This window comes from Triticum aestivum, chromosome 7D, assembly GCF_018294505.1.
Source record: "Triticum aestivum cultivar Chinese Spring chromosome 7D, IWGSC CS RefSeq v2.1, whole genome shotgun sequence".
NCBI lineage: Eukaryota > Viridiplantae > Streptophyta > Magnoliopsida > Poales > Poaceae > Triticum > Triticum aestivum.
In genome coordinates this window covers 264,281,801-264,291,374 of record NC_057814.1, presented here as the reverse complement: position 1 = coordinate 264,291,374, position 9,574 = coordinate 264,281,801, and positions in this window count along the sequence as shown.

Genomic DNA, 9,574 nt, shown 5'->3' with positions numbered 1-9,574 from the left:
GAACGAACTGCAAAGCATCTTCCAGAAGCCAGAGCCCAACATGAGCCAGATGTTAAGCATGATGAAACCATTGCCCCATGACACCGAATATCCCAAGGAATTCTTTGTTAAGGACATTGAGTACTTGCTACGCACGGTCTATCACATTCTGAGGCGTACTCTCTGGCCAATCAAAGGCAATTCCTCTGAAGCTAAACTCGAACGCGCCATGAAGACATTGGTTTTCTATATCATCAATGGCATCAAATTCAACACACAGGATTTCTTCATCCGACAACTTGCAGCCTCTGTGATTGATCTCTTTGGACTGAAGTTTTATGCTCCATGGGTGATGCGGTTGATCAAGCTTTATTCAACCATCAACTATCAACCTTCAGCGCACAACCATATTGTTTTTCTGCCTGATGTTGATATGTCCATTGAAGCCATCTACCCTGAGCCAGCAAAGAAGCCACTCCATCTTCAAAATGCAGAATTCCAAAGCTTCACGCAGCCTATTGAAGGGGTTCATGTGCCGAACTCTGCAACTCCTGCTTATCCTCTGGCTGGCAACTTGCGTATGCCGCACCGTGCAAACACTGAAGCCACTGCCAGCACCATTGCTCAAAGGCCTCAGAAGCGTCCTCGTGTCCTCAACGACCGTGAGCTTCTGGTGTCTTTACATCAAAAGCAGGATAGGCCTCATGATTGGCTGAAGCGTCAAATGCAGAGTCTCTTGGTGGATGTTTATCGCATTCACAACTTGGCCACCAAGAACTCATTCGTTGCGCATGAAGCCTGTCGGCGGTCCTGGAAGAGCCTCACATTGCTATACTCTGAAGATGATCTTTGCGGAGATGGCTTCATAGAGAGCTTCAAGTTTGACTCCAGGCCTCCGCAATCTGCAAGCTGGCATCGCACACCTTCAATTGAAGATTCCAAACATTCGTCTTTGGCTGCAACTGTTGTTGCGAGAGTCGTCGATGAAGAAGATGACGCCACTTCACCAACTCTGGCTGCACTGCACCATGATTCTGCTTCAGGCCTGTCTGCACCGCCCAACTCCAACGTCGACCCTGCTCCATCATCTACTCCAACTGGGAACAAGTAGATCCTCTATGTCTTCAAACCTTTTTGGTCCTTACTTACAAAAGGGGGAGAAGCATATGAGGTTGATAGTCTTCAAGCGGGTCCATATGGGGTGGTTGCATTATTTGCTAAGTCTTACAACTCTCGTTTTGAAACTATTTGGCTCTTGAGTGGTAACACTTAAACTTGATGGTCGTCTGCTACTTTTGCTGCTACTTTGCGATGCGATGATAAATTCTGCATGAAGTCATTCTGCAGACGCCCATTTCTCAATATGCATGTCATTATCTTCGTTATTCTTATATATGCATGATGAATTGTCTTCGTAAGTTGAAGAGGATCTCCACAAAGTAAAACCTGCCATGTGCATTTGCATTCAAAAGCAAACTACTTATATCCACATCTTCAGGGGGAGCCTTTTGCAACTTATGAAGACAATGACTTTGATCTTTAACTTTCACATAATTTTATCCCCGTTGAAAACTTCAACCAGTTTGTCATTAATCACCAAAAAGGGGGAGATTGTAAGTGCATCTAGTGCCACCCCTAGTTTGTTTTGGAGTATTGACGACAAACTTGGTTGAGGGACTAATGTGTTTGTGAGAATTGCAGGATAACATAGGTAGTAGTCCCTTATTGATTCGGTTTACCTACCAGAGATGACCCCTAAAAATGTGTGAAGACATTGAAGACAATGGTGGTTCGTGAAGACATTCACGATGAAGATTATGACATGTGAAGACGTTCACTTGAAGACTATGGAGTGCGAAGACATAGTTGTTTCGTAGTTACCTTTTCTTCTTTATTGAGTCATAGGAACCACCGTACTGTTAAGTGGGGTCCAAGTGAACAAAGTCAGAGTGACTGATGTGATGCTCAACCAAAATCCTATGTCTTCGAGCGAAGACAATGAGAGCAAATCTTATCGAGAGCTGGATGAGTCAGCTTTGCTTGTAGCCCAAGTAAAGCTGCCGCGTGTGTTTGAAATCCGACCGTTGGACACGTGTCGGTTCCTTAGTGACCCAGGGTCATTTCGGACATATCAGGTCGGGTTGCCTCCTGGCTATAAATAGCCCACCACCCCCTACACCATAAATTGGTGGCTGCTTAGAGTTAGTGCACGGCTTTTGTCGTTTGAGAGCAACCCACCTCCGAAGCCTTTGAGAGAGAGATCCTTGTGAGTACAAAGCCCAAAACACCCAGAGCCAAAGAGTGTTAGGCATCACTGAAGTCTTTCTGTCCGCGTGACCTGAAGACTTGTTACACTTGAGGACTGTGAATCCTCCAGCCGGTTAGGCGTCGCGTTCTAAGCATCCAAGAGTCATTGTGGATCGCCGATGAACGAATTCTGTGAAGGTTTGGAAGTCTACCTTGAAGACTTACCAGAGTGATTGGGCGAGGACTGGGTGTCCTTAGCTCAAGGGGAATAAGGTGAAGACGCGGTCTTCTGAGTTCAATCTCAGCCTCCCTAACCAGACGTACAGTTGTCACAGCAACTGGAACTGGTCTACCAAATCCTTGTCTTCACCAAGCAACTGGTTCTATCCCACACTTCCCTTTACTTTACTGTTTGTCTTTGTGAAGTCATTGCTTGCCTGTCTGATCTGATTGACTTCACTGTGTGAAGACTATTTACCGTTTGGCTTCATACCGTCTTCCATCCTGATCCATACTACCTAGCTACTGATAGTCTTCGTACTTTCACTACATTGCTTACTTGACTATGGCTAGTCTTGTGTAGTCTATCTTCCGCTGCATATCAATAGTTTCATTTCATTAGTTTGTCTTGAAAGACCTCGTGTTTTGAAGACTTTCATAAAAATCGCCTATTCACCCCCCCTCTAGTCAATAACTAGCACTTTCAGTGTCTTTTATTCATCAAGCATCATCATTCTCGCAATCTCAATAAGAGTCTGGTTCTTCCTCTCAACAACTCCATTTGTTGAGGTGTGTACGTAGCCGAGAAATCATGTGAAATCCCTTCTTCGTCAAAAAGGTATCCATATTATCATTCTTGAACTCCGTTCCATTGTCACTTCGAACCTTCTTGATCTTCACTTCAAATTGATTTTAGGCCTTCTTAGCGAAGTTCTTGAAGATTTTTTGGACCTGCGATTTGTCATCAAGAAAGAACACCAACGTAAATCTGGAGAAATCATCAACAATGACCAAGCTGAAAGAGTTACCACCAAGACTTTTGTAAGCACTGGGACCGAAGAGGTCCATGTGAAGTAGCTCAAGTGACCTTCTCGTGGTCTTGATGTTCTTCATGGAATGACTTCCTCCAACTTGTTTTCCCTTGGAATTGTCTCCAAAAGTCACATACTTGTGTGGGCCATCATTTTTGGCAAGCTCACGGAACATGTCTTTATCTCCGGTCATGTGATTGATACATCCACTATCAAGAATCCACTCTTTTCCTCCGGATATGTAATTTTGAAGATTCGCCATGAGACTAAGATTCCTCATAGTCTTCTCACATTCGATGTCAAATTCTTCGTCCTTGTCCTAATACCATGCTCAATGTCATCATCATCGTCATGTGTGTAGTCGTCACCTAGTTCAAGTGATTCATTAGATTTATGACCATAACAATGTGCAAGCTTGTGAATTCTAATGGTTTCCGTGATGATGCTACTAATGGCTCCAACATCACCCTTGGCACGCATAAGATCATGGAGCTCAAATAGACATTCATCAAACTTGGGATCACTAGGTTTCATCTTATGGAAAGCAATGGACTTTTGAAGAATTTCATTCAGATTTTTCAAAGAGTGATTTGGAAAGTGTTCCTCAAGATAATTCAATATAGTATATGCGCATTCAAAGGTTGGCAAGCAAACAAGCACATTTCTAGGCAATCCTCTAATGATAAGATTAACAATCCTAAGATTGTGAACCATGTCAAGATACTCATCGGGGGTAGGATGCAAATGATGAATGGGAGGCACATAAGGGATAAGAATATACTTGTTCAAATTGTATTCATTGAAAATCTCAAGCATCTCAGTTTTCCAAGAACCATAAAACTCCCCATCAATAAAGGGCACTCTATGTCTAATACTCACGAACGTAGACTCGTCTATCTCCCTCCAATGGTGATTAAACCAAAGCAATGGAGACCAATGCTCTGATACCAATTGAAAGGATCGGGAAGAGAGGTCTAGAGGGGGGTGATTAGACCCTTAACAAGTAAAAGTGACAGTTTTTAGCTTCTTCAAGTTAAGGTTGAGTTTAGCACATGTTACAGGGTACACAATACATTTTACACAAGCATAGCAAGAGTATGAGTAGCGGAAAGAGTAAAGCATGCAAGTGCAAGAATGTAAAGGTATTGTATTGGAGTGTGCAAACACAATGGAGACGCAGAGAATTTTTAGCGTGGTTCTGATAGGTGGTGCTATCATACGTCCACATTGATGGAGACTTCAATCCACGAAGGGTAATGGCTGCGCAAGTCCACGGAGGGCTCCACCCATGAAGGGTCCACGAAGAAGCAACCTTGTCTATCCCACCATGGCCATAGCCCACGAAGGACTTGCCTCACTCGGGTATATCTTCACGAAGTAGGTGATCTCCCCGCCCTTACAGACTTCTTGATTCAACTCCACATCATGTTGGAGGTTCCCACGGGAAACCTAACCAATCTAAGAGACACCACTCTCTAAAAGGAAATAGATGGAGTGTTGATGATGAACTCCTTGCTCTTGTGCTTCAAATGATAGCCCCCTTCCAATACTCAACTCTCTCACACAAATTTGGCTATGGTGGAAGAAGGATTTGAGTGGAAAGCAACTTGGGGAAGGCTAGAAATCAAGGTTCAAATCGTAGGAATGGAAACTCTTGATCTCAACACATGAGTAGGTGGTTCTCTCTCAGAAAATGAATGGTGGAAGTGTAGGCACGTTCTGATGCTCTCTCCTTGAGGAGGAGGGGGTGGAGGGGTATATATAGCCTCCACACAAAATCCAACCGTTACACACTTTTGACCCATCTCGGTGGCACCGATCAGAAAACTTGGTGGCACCAATCTGTGTAAAAATATGAACGTTAGGAATCTCGATGGGACCGATGTGCTAGGTCTTAGGGCAAACCTCATCTTGGTGGCGCCAATCGCATCATCTCGGTGATTGCAACATCTGGTGGGACCAAATTGATTGCAACAAGTCACAGAGAGCTGGCAAGGCCATCTTGGTGGGACCGAAGTGAAGCAATAAGGCAATAGAGATTAGTCAAGCCATGTCGGTGTGACCGATTGCAACATCTCAGTGGGACCGAATTGATTGCAACAAGTCACAGAGAGCTGGCAAGGCCATCTCGGTGGGACCGAGATCCATATTGGTGGAACTGAATTGTTAGGGTTTTGGCAGTGGCTAAGTCCAGATGAACTCGATGGCTCCGGGTAGGAAATATCGGTGTGGCCGAGTTGGGAATTTAGGGTTTGGACATATCTGGGTAGAGAAAGTGCTTGAGGGTTTTGGAGCAATATCACTAAGCACTTGAGCAAATAGATCATTAAGCAACACCTCATCCCCTTTTAATCGTATTGGATTTCCTATGAACTCAATGTGATCTTCGATCACTTAAACAAAAATGTAGATTCTTGAGCTTTTGTCAATCCTTGTCCTTAGCATTTTGAGGGGTTTCACATCCTCTTGTCCTTGCCACTCCACTATTGAACTTATCTGAAATATACTAGATAAAACTATTTGTCCAATAAGGGATATGTTGACAATCACCCAGGGAGCACTTGTGCTTTCAAGTTGGTCTTTGCGCCAATGGCGCAACGGGTCATCTAGTGTTGTTAAAGCCTTGCCCATGGAGGAGGGTACAATATGGGTCTTCCTTTTCTTCATCTTCGGCAACAAACCGACCGTCTTTTGCCGTTCTTTTAACCGTCTCCAATGTTGCTGACCTAAGTGTTTATGTCAACTTGTGACCTACACTGTTGTATTGTACCATTAATTTTGGTGGTTGTGATTCTTGAACATATGTTGATCTGTATGATAGAATAGAAATATGTTGAGTTGTGCCTACATTCGAATTCCAATGCAAATTCTGGTGAATAGCTATTGCAACAATTAAATTATAGAGAGATAAACACCTTGTGTTTGATGCTATAGATGCTAACACCTTTTTTAGACTTGGTCAAACTTAGGAAGTTTGCCTTCGGATAAATCTAGAATTTTAGTTAATTTAGAACGATGAAGTATGTTGCAATATGTTTTGTTCATTGTTGCCTATGTTATTCTAGTTTGTTGCGTCGTTTTTTCATGTCACATAGTATGTTGCACTCCCATTTCAACTTTCGTTTTTGTTGCAACAAAATAGAAATTTAGTGTGTGCCCAAGTTGTTTATTGTGTGGGCATGTTTGAACTGTTGCAACACCTTAGAATGATTTTTTGAGATCTTGACAGAAATTTTGCGCACACAAAAAAGTTATATGTGGGAGTTTCATGTTGCAATGCAAAAGATGGAAGTTTCACCCGGCAGATGCCTTAGCATTGGCCCTCTGTGTATTTAATTAAGCAAAAGCATAAATATGATCACAACCAAACAAAGAAGCAATCTGGCCACCAGATGTCGAAACAGGACAAAAAAACTTTAAGATAAATCGCTGCATCTTCCAAAAGTATGATTTGCCAGCATTAGTCGATGAAATAAGAAAGATGCAAGATGAGGTGTCGCCTTCAGCTTGTTAGTGCAGAGGTAGCATCAACGTAGAAGGTCAGTTGATGGTACTGAACAATGGACGTCTGAAGTGAGGAGACCGAAGGCAAAGTGGGACATGGCTTAGAACAATTCCTACGCCTGATCTGCTCATGGTAACATCGAATGGACAACAAAATGCAGGAAGCTTATCAAATATGTCTATATGTCATTCTTCACGTACTCTTGTCAGTATGTAAAACGTAGGTTTTGGGGGAACTGGCTCAACCCTCAAAGGGGTGGCCTATCACATGTATATAATGATGACATACAAGTCCAATACCAATAAGGTATGGTTTACACAGTAGGGCTACAATACGAAGTCTAACACCCTCCCTCAATCTCAACTCACTCCTGAAGTATCTAGGAGGTTGAGATTGCGCCTACAGACCTCAAACATGGGAGAAGGTAGAGGCTTGGTGAAGATGTCCGCAAGTTGATCTTTTGAAGAGATAAACCTGACTTGTAGTAGCTTCTGTGCAACACGTTCCCTCACAAAATGATAGTCAATCTCAATGTGTTTAGTCCGTGCATGGAACACCGGGTTTTATGACAAAAACGCAGCACCGATGTTGTCACACCAAAGGACCGAAGGATGTGGCTGAGCAACTCCTAGATCTTGAAGTAGGGACTCAATCCATATAAGTTTAGCACTTGCATTGGGAACCGACTTGTACTCAGCTTCTGTGCTGCTGCGAGAAACAGTGGCTTGCTTGCGTGCACTCCAGGCGATCAGATTAGGACCCAAGAACACAGCATGTCCCCCCGTTGACCGCCTGTCATCTGGACACCCAGCCCAATCAGCATCAGAGAATGCAGAAAGAACTCCGAAGGAACTGGGGCGCAGGTGAAGACCAAAGGAGATAGTGAGACGCACATAACGCAGTATGCGCTTCACAGCAGACCAGTGTACATCAGTGGGAGCATGAAGATACTGGCACACCCTGTTAACCGCAAAGGAGAGATCAGGACGCGTGATCGTCAGATACTGCAGGCCACCAACAATACTCCTGTACTCAGTAGCATCCTCAGGAGAGAGAAGAGCACCATCAGCAGCAGAAAGGGTGTCAGTGGAGGACATGGGCGTAGGCGATGGCTTGCACTTGAGCATACCAGCACGGCGCAAGAGATCAAGAGAGTACTCTTCTGGGTGAGAGCCAAACTGCCACGGACTGATGAGCGACCTCAATACCCAGGAAGAAATGAAGTTGTCCCAAATCCTTAACTGCAAAATCACGACCAAGTGCAGTCACAAGAGCATCAGCAGCCGTCGGAGATGAGCTCACCAGGACAATATCATCCACATACACAAGGAGGTACATGGTCACACTCGGTCGCTGAAACAAGAACAGTGAAGTATCAGTCGTCAAAGGAATGAACCAATGAGTGCGTAGAGCTGAAGCCAGGCGAGCATGCCAGGCACGGGGAGCCTGCTTCAGTCCATATATGGCCTTCATCAGATGACAGAGATGATGAGGCTGAGTGTGATCAACAAATCCAGGTGGTTGCCGCATGTAAACCTCTTCTTCAAGCAATCCATGAAGAAAAGCGTTCTACACATCAAGCTGGCGGAGAGACCATCCGCGAGAAACTGCCAGAGACAGAAGAAGTCGAATAGTGGTAGGCTTGACAACTGGGCTGAATGTATCCTCATAGTCCAGGCCCTGACGCTGTTTAAAGCCCTTAGCCACGAGGCGCGCTTTGTAGCGCTCAATGGAACCATATGCATGTTTCTTCACCATGAACACCCACTTCGAATCAATGATGTTGACGCGAGACGGAGGGGGAACAAGTGTCCAGGTCTTATTCTTCATAAGAGCATGATATTCTTGTTCCATAGCAGCCCTCCAGTGTGGAATACTCATAGCGGCTTGATAACTGCGTGGTTCGGCGGTTGGATCATCCACAGCATGAGCCAGGCAAGCAGCAAGATAGGTGACCGTGCCATCGGTGCGCTCCTTGGGACGAACAATGCCACTGTGGCTGCGAGTGTGTGGACGCCGCGGGGGAGCAAACACCGGAGCCGGCGGGATGTCCGGAGCAGGTGAGGCTGGTCTAGGGGACTCCGGCGAAGAAGCACCGGGTGACGTCGGGCCGGGCGACGGCGGACCAGGCGACAGCAGGCCAGGCGACGTAGGCCCCGGCGGCGTGTGAGCCACTACAGACCCGGGCGAAGTAGGCACCAAGGACGCCCGCGCGGATGGCGAGGGCGACGATGGAGGGGAGTCCGGGCGAGGAGGTGGCGACGGAGACTGCTCAGAGGAGGCCGTCGCAGGCTCTGGCCCGGTCGCAGTAGCCAGCATGGGCTCCGGCCCAGGCGCGGTTGGAGACGGGGCGCCCGGTGTGGGGTCAAGGGCGGGAGGCGGCGCATGCACCGACGTGCACCACAGGCGACGTAGCGGGTCCGTCAGGGAGGAGTTCCAGGCGAGCTCCACGTCCAATTCCTGCACCATGATTAGGTAACAACACAGGCGAATATGCAACATCTTCAAATTGGCGAGGCATAAGAGGAGATGAATGCATAGAAGGTGTTGTGGTGGATGACTGAGGCATGGCAGAAAAGGGGAAGACAGTCTCATCAAAAACAACATCCCGAGATATGTAGACTCGATTGGTTAGGACATGGAGACACTTGTAGCCTTTATGGAGAGAACTATACCCTAAGAACACACACTTTTTGGAGCGAAACTCAAGTTTGCGATCACTATAAGGACGAAGATGAGGCCAGCAGGCACACCCGAACACCTTAAAAAGGTATAGTCAGGAGTTTCACCTAAGAGAAGCTCAGTCGGAGTT